Consider the following 11,799-nt stretch of genomic DNA (forward strand, 5'->3'; position numbering starts at 1 on the left):
AACTATTCATTAAGTCCACTCCACCTACGTGTTTATGTGACAATCATGTTTGGACAAGGTACCTATTCATGGGACTTTGTTTTTCTATTATAATGCACAACATTCTTCACAGGTTGGGTTCCAACAAATGATTAAAACATTGTGAAAACATGATTTTAATTTGTTTTTTGATATTGAAAACGGATATGAACTCAGAATCTTTACATCACCTACAATTTTTGAAAAAATTTTAATTAAAAGATTTATTTTCGTTTTTCAACATATAGTTAGCATTTTAAGCTCCTATATTGTATTTTGTTAGCTCATTTTTTATTGTTTAACTTTGTTAACATAATTTTTAAGCCATAAATAAACAATACTAGACAAATAATTAAATCATATAATAATCGCATATTATGACATCATATCTAATACTGAAAAGAGAGCCGTCATGGACAAGATTAAACACGTCTGTGCTGGTCAAAATATGTAGCTGAAAGCACTGTTGTGTTGTTTGTATTAAGCACTGGATTTAGGAATGAATTAATTTTGTTCAGTCTTATTGCTGTCTAAAGTTTGTTAACAATGACTCAAAATTGTGTAAATGATGTGGATGCCTTATTTTATGTACGTGTGGTAAGTTCACTGTAAAATTAAATTGAAAAAACATTACACCTTTAATTAAAAAAGCATATCATTTGTATTTTCAGTGTAAAATTGATCAGGATACAACATGGGCTCCTTATATTATAGTATGCACTAATTGTTCTGTATATTTAACAGGATGGTTGAAAGGTAAACGGAAGGCTTTGCCATTTGGTGCACCTATGGCTTGACGTGAACCAAAGGATCATATAACTGATTTTTACTCAATAAAAATTGACCACCACAAGCGGCAAGTCAATGTGGCGAGAACCGCATTGTCGGACCGTGTGGGAGTTCCTTGATGCGGTTGCTTTGTTCAACCGACATCAGCAGTTTACCTAAGGGAAAAGACTCCTACTGCACTGCTGTAGGAAGCTAACAGAGAGATATGTCTGGCTACCAGCCAGATTAAGGCGATTTATATTTAATTAATGCGATAAATATTCTCGTTTTGAATAATCAATTTGCATATCTTTACAACGCGTCTGGAGGTATTAAAGTAAAAAACTCTTTTCTTGATGATTGAACATTACATAAGAGGGAAAATTTATACAAGGATATCGAGGTAGTCCTACGTCGATACCCCGATATTTACTTTTTTCGTATGGGGTTTTATTAAAGATTGGCTTAATGTGTACCACCTTCGCCTGCTGATCTTGTTGAGCTATGAATTTGAATTACCGCTGCAGCAGCAAAGATAACGCACTACTTATTGGCTACAGTCTGGAATGAAATCGGCTTCAGGAGAGATGTTTGTCGCATTACAAATGGAAGCCATTTCGATCCAAGGTGAATGTTGGGTGACGAACTTGATGTGGTTTTCTATGAAATGAGAACTCAAACGAATCTGTAAGTTATTTAAGATTATCAAAACCAACCAAAGGTGGCATTATAATACACCTAAAACAAAACCAGTAAAAATTAAGAGTTATGTGTGAATTAGGTTGAATATTGAATAGTAGACGAATCCATATTGAGTTTATGTAGTATTTATTGATTTGTAGAATACATTTTTGATTAGATATATCTGGTAGTCTTGTTTGTTGTAGTTTGATTTCAGTTTAGTAATAACACATTGAATATTAATAATACATCAAATGTTTTGAGTATTTGAAGTATATTGAATCGAATTAACGTAAATGAATGATTGAATTGCTAAATGCATTGTATGTTACCGTCCCACTACATAACATCTTGCAACGTGTCTGTCCACACAACGAGTAACAAAAAAAGTGAACATGTCTGGTTAACCCTAGTGCCGTGAAATGTAACTACAACAACAAGCTACCATTACAATATTTTGAAAAAGAAGAAAACATGATATTAAAACTTAACAAGTTCATTAACACAAAATATTAAATAATACAAGTTTATAAATTAAAACTGTTTAATTACAAAGTATAAAATAGTAAAACATAAGAAATGACTTACATGATTCAGCTTTACCACAACAGAATGTTCATTTGGAGCCTTTACCATGTAATCAAAACAGTTTTCAACAAACCTGTATCTATATAAATAAAAAAGACAATCTTTGTTTTGTGTATGCCCTAATAACTGAAAAGCTAATCATTCAATTTCACTGAAAATTTCACAATTTATAATTATTTGTCCCGGGATTGTTTTCATATTATTAGTTTACATACAGAAGACCGTTTAAAAGAGATACATTGAAAATAAGTGACATTTAATCACATAAAAACTGCCTAAGGAAGTCAATATTGTCATAAATAATATAAATATACTTTAATAAGTATAAAAGAATAAGAATTAAAATAGAGTTATTTATTTATTTTTCACAAGTAACTACAGAAAAAGGACCCAGTTTTAGTTACTGATAAGGAGAGATGAATTTTTGTAACATGTGATAAAGGCCAAGCCTGACAGGAATTACCGCAAAGCCATTGAGATTGATACAGTAGTAGTGTGGTAGTACAAAATTTCATTAACAGATGTACAAAAAATAAAATATTAATCTAAAATGGGTAATAACACAATCAAATGTATAGGCTGATTACAGATTTTAGAATTTCTAATAATAATCCTGGAGCTAGTGGACTTTCTTATGACTAATTTACATCAGGTAGTTGTGGAGGGTCTTGAGCGGTGAGACCATGAGTGGCAATTTTGCATCTTTACTGACAATTGACGATCCGGCGTTCTTTACAGTTGGACAAACATCTCTCTTGAGGTTGGCGCAGCGGCAGATTGATGTAATTGTGGCGAATGTTACAAGTAAGACTGCTGACGAACACCAATCATTGCCTGAAATATCACAGACATTAATTGGTAGCGAAATGTCAAAGATACCACCATGGGACGGGAATTTCAGGCAAGGTTACACGTGGTCTAATAAAACTGCCGAGCTCAGATGGGTTTTTCAGGATAGGCATATAAAACAAAGGCTACGGCCGATCGGCAGGATTGCGTACGAGGTAGCTGAACAAGCTTACCTGGCAAGCAGAAGACTGTTGTATTACAAAATAAAATGTGCAAAAGGAGAAAAGTGGTGTGAGTTGTGCCAGAACTTAGACAAGAACCAACCCGGGGGGGGGGGGCGTATCAGATAGCCACGAGGGACTTTAGCTGTCTGCCCATCCTCATGGAGGAGCATATAACATGACAGATTGATAAATTTTTCCCTTGCCAGGAACAGGAAGTTACTGAGGTTATCGAATATGATACCAGAAGATACACTCTGGAGGAGTGTATCTTCTGGTATCTGAGAAATTTTATTCTTATTTGGCTTCAAAACTTTAATTATATTGTTAAAATTTATATTTTTTAAACAATTAGATAAATTAACAGAAAAAATATTTACAAAAAATAAGGAAGCTGAACTGTTGGGATCAAGACTGCAAGGTTGGAATTTACTTTAAAAAAATACAAAAATTTCAGGCTTCTGAAGCCGACAAAAGAGAAAACTTTCTCAGTACTTTATTGATGAAAATAATTTGGTTTATTGCACAAATATTGATGAGCTTATGTTGCACTTAGGAAGTTCATAAACCTTAGGTCTGGGTCTTTTCATAGATTCGTCCAGTATAGTTTAAAAGTGGTTCTACTACACAACGGTAACAAATATCCTTCAAAACCAATCGCTTATAGTATTAATTTGAAAGTGACATGATGTAATGAAAGACGTTCTTGAAAAAATAAATTATAAAAAACATAGCTGGAACATTACAGGGTGATTTGGTCACCATGTAATGTGACCAGCTATAATGTGGCTTTAACAGCTATAACTGTGGCTATAACTTCATAAGCATGCAGTTAGCCTATACTAAGTACATGTGTTTTCTTTGAGAATGGGACAGGAATAAACATTAGCTACCAAAGAGTGGAAGAAAAGAGACAACTTAAATCCAAATGGGAAAAATATTATTCATGAGCCCAAAAAAACCCAAAAAAATATTTTCATCCCCTCTCCATATCAAGCTAGGACTAATAAAAAATTTTGTAAAAGCAATGAAGGAAGGATAGCCCCGAATTTTTGTATATCAGGCAGAAATTTCTGAATGTAAGTGAAGGAAAAATTAAAGATGGAATATTTATTGGTCCTCAATTAAAAGAGCTGGTCAAAGATGGTGTATTTAACTCAATATTAAATATGTAGAAAGTACAACTTGGGCTTTATTTAAAGACGTTTGCAAAAGTTTTCTCGGCAAACAAAAATCCGACAATTACCACGATATTTTAATCAGCATTTTACTTCATACAGAACTATAGGATGTAATATGTCTTTGAAAATACATTTTCTCCGCTCACATCTGAATCTTTTCCCAGACACCCTTGGAGACGTAAGTGACGAACATGTTGAACGTTTCTACCAAGAATTTCAGTGATGGAAAACCGCTATAAAGGGAAATGGAATACTAACATGGTAGCCGATTACTGTTGGACATTAATTCGGGATGTGTCTGAGGCTATTTACAAAAAGAAAAGCATCAGCAAAATCATTCTAACACACGTATGGCCATGCAAAATTATAAATTTTACAGATTTTAATTATATTTTCCTTTAATTTTTTTAAACCGTAATTTATTTAAAACTAAGGGTGATAGAAAAATTGTATTTACTGATTTGTAATGTACGCAAAAATGCAATTTAAGAAATGGTATCAGTGTAATCTAAGAACATAAATTTAACTATACCCTAAGACAAACAAATTTCTAGTCAAATTTAATGATTTCAAGAGGTTGTTATGATTAAATGCAATGAATATTTGGTTTCAACATAAATGCTTGTATTTCTGAAAGACAGAAACTGATAATAGCTATGGATAAATGTGACTAATAATTTTATCAAGAGGAAGAAATAATTTAAATGAATTATTTTTATCATGATTATCACCAAATTATATTATCTCTCTCATTCTGTGTTTTCCAGTAAATTAATAAAATGAGTTGACAAATTCACCTAGCCAAAAGAATAATCCAAGAAATAAGGGATTAAGGGTAAGTAAAAATAGAAGGTGGTAATGATCTACTCAGGAGAAATGTGATAAAATAAACCCACTAAAAAGAATGCTTAAAAGTACCTTCTTGTAGAGATAGTATTCTATACCCCACTCACAATTGGACTGGACTTCCACCAGTCACAACATTCAGTACATTCTAACAGATGGAAAGGCAGATACTGCTATTTTAGAAAAGTTGGTAAAGGTACAATGATCACCAAGCTCTTAAATCCTATTTTATGGAATATCAAACTTTTTGGATATCAAATAATACAAAGAAGAGGATTTTCAACTTTTTGTTGCAAGTTGTTTCACAAATGGATCCAAAGTCTTCCTTATAATTTAAAAGTAGAATTAGCTCTATGGAGGAGTTTTCAAAGAAATTGTCTAATATCTTAGATCGAGTAAGAGATGATGATATCCTAAGAAAATGGACGGAAAATCTTTTTTAGTGGATAAGAATTACACAATAGAAAATTTGGTTCTTGATTCTTGCTAGAAGGAGAAAGAAGGGTCAGCTAATGATTGTTCTAACTTTGTGGGGAAACAAGTACCGAAGGATGAAAACACTATAATACAGACTTATGGTATTTTGAGTTGTGGTAAACAGCATTCTATACAAGCTAGTGTATACGAAGCTATAATACTGTATGCTGTACCTGTCTGTGCTGATCAAGTGAGCTACACATGTTACAGGAATAGTTTGTTAAGAGCCCAGTCCTATTTTTGAGTATTTTAAGAGTCCTATTTTTGTCTGTGATTGGTGCCTAGAGGACTGTCTCTCGAGAAACAGTCCTTGTTATTTCTGGTATTAAGTCCATTGATATTCTTGCAACCCAGTGCCAATTACATAATTATACCAAGAAGATAGACCAACTTACTTCTGGGCACATAAAAGAAATAGATGATCATGGTTTCCATTTATAGCAGGTCAGCTGGACTGAATCATTTGATGGCTGTTAAACACATGATATTTTCCGTTATGTGAGAACTAAGCAGGTAGGTAGGTAGGTGGATTTCCCCCAGTTGATATATTATAGTTTCTTTATGGACATGGTGCTTTTTAAGATATGTTGGCCAGATTTGGTTTGATTGATTCAAGCTTGTTCCTGAGTGTAGGCCCACTGATGATGTGCGCCATGTCTTATATTTCTGTGCCAGGTTAAGATGCTGAATGTACCAAAGTAGCTAGAGAGCTTGTGAGGATCAGTTCTGATTTTGATCTACAAGTTAATTAGAAAACCGTAAGGGAATGGAACATAGTTGCTGGCTTCCTTACAATCTTTAGCCCTGTGGAGGATGGTTGAGGGGATCTGAAGCAGTTGTAGATGTATAGGTAGAATAGCAACCCAGGTGACTAGAGGTCCACCGGGTGCTTACTCAGCTTACTAAACACTCGCCAGTTGCTTACTTCCCCTACAGGGGTCAGGATGTTGATAATAATTAAATGAGATTTTTTATTATACAGGTGATCTTTCTGATTACAAACTTGACTCACATTTAATAACACTCAGATATATAAAAGCAGCATCAACGGAAAGAAAACTCAAAAGTTTTCAGTGGATGGTACAGCTGTCATATAGTTATTGATTTCGTCACTAGGGCGATGGGAGAAAAAATAGCTGCCAGGGAAGACTTTTTATGTTCTCAATTTTCACGTCTGTCAGTCTTTTATCACTGTGCATTGTAATTTTGTAAGGAACTTTGGTAAAGAAGCACTCAATGGGCCCAGGTGTCAGTAAGTGGTATTCAGACTTTAAAACAAGGGGATGCATCTGTAAGCAAAAGTCAGCCAGCTGTCCACCAATAAGCAAGGCAAATATGGAATGTGTGAGAGAGTTTCATATGAAGTCCACAGAAATCACCACCACAACCAGCAGAGATTAGACATCCCCTAACCAACAGTGGATGATTATGAACTTTAAAGGAAACCACCAAAATGATGGATTAGGTTTGTTGAATAGTGCAACTACCAAAGAGATAGATTGGGCATGCTGCCCATGACAATAGTGAATGTTTGCATTAACCTCCATATTCCCCAGACTTTCCACCCTGAATTTTTCTCTGTGGTTTTATCAAACAACACATGTATCAGCTACCAACCAGGATCTTTACAGTTCGCATCAGAAAGGCCATTGTATTAGTGGATCGATCAATGTTACAACCTGTATTATAGGAATTGGACTGCAGATTCAATGCGTATCGCATGATAGAGGGAGCTCACATTGAGCACATGTGTTGTGATATTGTGAACCAAATGTAATACAAAGCTTTTTGCGTAATAATCCTGAATTATGTTAAAATTTTATTTTATGAAAAAAAATTCAATCGATGTATTTTTTATCTTAAATATATGTGGATTTATTGTTTTAAATTTGACCAACTTTTATTAAAACAGATTCTACTGTAATTGGTTTTCAGGATTAGATTTAATTTAAAACTTTCCGATTAATTTCATTAGGATTCTTATTCCTCTTCTGTTTTGTTGTAATAAAAAGGTAAAATTAATACTGTAGTACTGAAATAGTATAATTAAATATACAGTAATAATCAAAGAACATAAATAAGAAAGAAGCCGAAATAAGAATCTTTACATGGAAATAGCAGTTAATGATGTTAAAGAACAATTTAGATTTGGAGTAACAGTACAAGGTGAAAAGATAAAGATGCTACAATTTGCTGATGATATAGTAATTCTAGCCGAAGTAAAAACGATTTAGGATAAACAATAAACAGCATGGATGAAGTCCTACGCAAGAAAATAAACAAGAACAAAACAAAAGTAATGAAATGCAGTAGAAATAATGAAGATTGACCAGTAAATGTGAAAATAGGAAGAGAAAAGATTATGGAGGTAGATGCATTTTGTTATTTGGGAAGTAGAATTACTAAAGATGGACGAAGCAGGAGCGATATAAAATGCTAAATAGCACAGGTGAAATGAGCCTTCAATCAGAAATATAATTTGTTTACATGAAAAATGATTTAAACGTCAGGAAAACATTTTTGAAAGTATGTGTTTGGAACGTAGCTTTATATGGAAGTGAGACTTGGACGATCAGAGTATCTGAGAAGAAAAGAAACAGGGTTTAAAAACCTGAAGAAATGATGTCAAATGGATGGGTGGAATTTAGAAAAGCTTGAGGAAGACAAGATAAGAAGATTTTTGAGGAGGACATCGCAAGAGGTCTGAGTAAAAAATATAAGGTAGAAAATGTAGAAGAAGAATGGGAGAATGTTAAACGGGAAATTCTTAAATCAGCAGAAGCAAACTTAGGCGGAACAAAGAGAACTGGTAAAAACCCTTGGGTTTCAGACGATATATTGCAGCTGATGGATGAACGTAGAAAATATAAGAATGCTAGCGGTGAAGAAAGTAAAAGGAACTGTGCCAAATAGCAAAAGAAGAGTGGATTAAAGAAAAGTGCTCAGAAGTGGAAAGAGAAATGAACATTGGTAAAATAGACGGAGCATACAGGAAAATTAAAAAGTAATAATGTGTTAAACAAAGATGGTATACCGATATATAATACGAAAGGAAAATTCGATAGGTGGGTGGAATATATTGAAGAGTTATACGGAGGAAATGAATTAGAAAATGTTATAGAGGAAGAAGAAGTTGAGGAGGATGAAATGGGAGAAACAATACCGAGATCTGAATTTAAGAGAGCATTAAAAGATTTGAATGTCAGAAAGGCTCCTGAAATAGATGGAATACCTGTAGAATTACTGTGCAGTGCAGATGAAGAAGCAATAAATAGATTATACAAACTGGTGTGTAATATTTACGAAAAAGGGGAAGTTTCATCAGCCTTCAAAAAGAGTGTTATAGTCATGATACCAAAGATAGCAGGAGCAAAAACATGTGCAGAATACAGAACAATTAGCTTAACTAGTCATGCATCAAAAATCTTAACCAGAATTCTGTACAGAATTCAGAAGAGAGTGGAAGGTACAGAAGACAGTGGAAGAAGTGTTAGAAGACCGATATGTTTTCAGGAAAAGTATAGGGACAAGGGAAGCAATTTCAGCGCTCAGATTAATAGTAGAAGGGAGATTAAAGAAAAAACAAACTAACATACTTTGTGCTTACAGATCTAGAAATGGCATTCGGTTATGTAGACTGGAATAAAATGTTCAACATTTTAAAAATGTTATAAGAAATAGAAGAACAATTGCTAACATTTACAGGAACAGTAATAATTGAAGAACGTAAGAAAGAAGCCGTAATAAGAAAGGGAGTCCGACAAGGATGTTCCCTATCCCTGTTTATCAGTTAATGATGTTAAAGAACAATTTAGATTTGGAGTAACAGTTCAAGGTGAAAAGATAAGGATGCTACGATTTGCTCATGATATAGTAATTCTAGCCAAGAGTAAAAAGGATTTAGAAGAAACAATAAATGGCATGGATGATGTTCTATGCAATAAAATAAATAAGAACGAAATGAAAGTAATGAAATGTAGTAGAAATAACAAAGATGGACCACTGAATCTGATAATAGGAGAAGAAAAGATTATGGAGGTAGAAGAATTTTGTTATTTGGGAAGTAGAATTACTAAAGACGGATGAAGCAGAATGGGATGAATCATATATTTTTTCTTCCTGAGAAAAACAAGTCAAGTGTAAGTAACTCTAACTTTCATTACTTCACTACAGTTTTCTATTTTTACTAAAATAAAATGACATGCAATGACATGACATATAATTTAAACATTAAAACAATACACATCGTTTTATTTAAATTGCTTACTTCATCGGCTACTTTAACTGCATCAGATGTGCCAGCTTCTTCAGCATCACTTTTTTCTTCTTGTGTTTTTTGTGTTTACTGCGCTTCTTATGTTTCTTTGAATCATTCTCTAAAAAGTACAAAGAAAAAAAACTTTTACTCATAAAATATAAAACAGGATGAGATAAAATTGATTTCATCTACCTTTATCCAATAAATTCAATAACTAATAGACTGATTTACCTAACATTTTTATTACATCTTTGTTTGAATATTCTGATAGCCAGAATCCTTTAGCAATAAAATAAATTTTATTTATTTTGCCGTAGTAATACAAGAGTCAAAATACAACATAAACCTTTAGTTAGATCTGCAACTGGAGAAAATCAGGAACAGAAAAGACAATAACCAGCTCATTATCACCACAATGGAAAAGATATAGGAAAAGGATACGTTTTAAGGACTGACAGTCATACTAACGGTAGCTAAGTGTAAAGGCAATAAACATTTATCAGACTAGCCCACATATCATAACCTAACCTAAAAGTACTCACATAAAATAATTAACACACTGGAAATTCATTAATAACGATTTAAAAATTCATTTACATCCACTGACTTATTTTATAAAAATCATCCATTAATAGCGTTTACTTCATAAAAATTAGAGTTTTTTTATAAAAAAAAGTATAACAATTTTTATTTTAAACATACCTCTCCATTCTTCACCTTCAATCGTATCTCTCCCCATTCTCTTAAACATGTCCCTTTATTTCACTTAATTCATTAACAATCAATTCTTATCAAAATTTCAGTCCGCTAAACAAAAAATTATAACATAAAAAAAATTGTTCTCAAAGTACGCCATTGAACGCGACTAAATAAATATTATTTCATAGTCGATATTAAATAATCGTAATTCGTTGAAGATCGATTAGATTTTATGAGTCGACTAAAATTCGGACTAAGTAACCTATTTTAGATACGTAGCAAAGGGAAGTATATTTTTGAGAAGTATAAATAACTTTCTTTTTTTTTTGTCTTCAGTCGACTGGTTTGATGCAGCTCTCCAAGATTCCCTATGTAGTGCTAGTCGTTTCATTTCGGTATACCACCTAACAATTTGTTTTACATATTCCAATCCTGGCCTGGCCTGGATGCAAAATTTTTTGCTTCAGCATGTCCTTCCAATATTAAAGCGACTATTCCAGGATGCCTAATATGTGGTCTCTCTTCTTAACTATATTTTTCCAAATGCTTCTTTATTCATCTATTTGCCGCAACACCACTACATTTGTCACTTTATCCACCCATTATTTATATCAGATCTAATAACATATAACATCAGGAATTTGTGTTTGGGGAAAATGGTTTAGAAATTTAAGTCGCGTATAAAAATGAAGATTTGGCAGAAATGCATTTACTGTACTTAAGCAATGAATGGAAAATTGTAATCATTGTAACAAATAGTTAAATTTTCCACACTTAAAAGAAGGACAAGTAAAAGGAAAAAATTGTGTAGGCAGACCACGTTTGGAATATATAAAACAAATTGTTAGGGATGTAGGGGATATACCGAAATCAAACGACTAGCACTAGATAGGGAATCTTGGAGAACTGCATCAAACCAGTCAAATGACTGAAGACAAAAAAACACAATCTCTTCAGATTTTCTTTCAGCTACAAAAACAGGTTATGAAAAGCCAAATAAGAGACAGAATAGTAACAAAAAAAGTGATTGTTTTTTCCATTTAAAGGAAATAATATGAAAATAAATATATTTTAATAAAGAATTCTTATAAACACATTTTTTTATTACCTATTTTTGTTACATTTTCAGGTATAAATATTCATTTGTAACTGAAACTGTAACCCGCTGTGCATTATTTGTACCTAATAATGCACAAGGGGGATTATGGGTAGCATCATGTTTGACTACCTTCAATTTTTACAATAGTGCAGCTTAGCTGGTAGGTAGGTTAAA

At 32.9% G+C, this 11,799-nt stretch overlaps 1 long non-coding RNA gene across 1 annotated transcript; it reads right to left on the reverse strand.

Annotated features, from left to right (window-relative positions):
- Window positions 1–1,966: 1,966 nt before the first annotated feature.
- Window positions 1,967–10,682, reverse strand: LOC142324660 (uncharacterized). The gene is made up of 3 exons (XR_012756351.1): window positions 10,530–10,682; window positions 9,837–9,945; window positions 1,967–2,889 (listed from the first exon to the last, which is right to left on the reverse strand). It is a non-coding gene; the product is annotated as an uncharacterized LOC142324660 (long non-coding RNA).
- Window positions 10,683–11,799: the final 1,117 nt, after the last annotated feature.

Source organism: Lycorma delicatula, chromosome 1 (genome assembly GCF_047948215.1).
Source record: "Lycorma delicatula isolate Av1 chromosome 1, ASM4794821v1, whole genome shotgun sequence".
Lineage (NCBI taxonomy): Eukaryota > Metazoa > Arthropoda > Insecta > Hemiptera > Fulgoridae > Lycorma > Lycorma delicatula.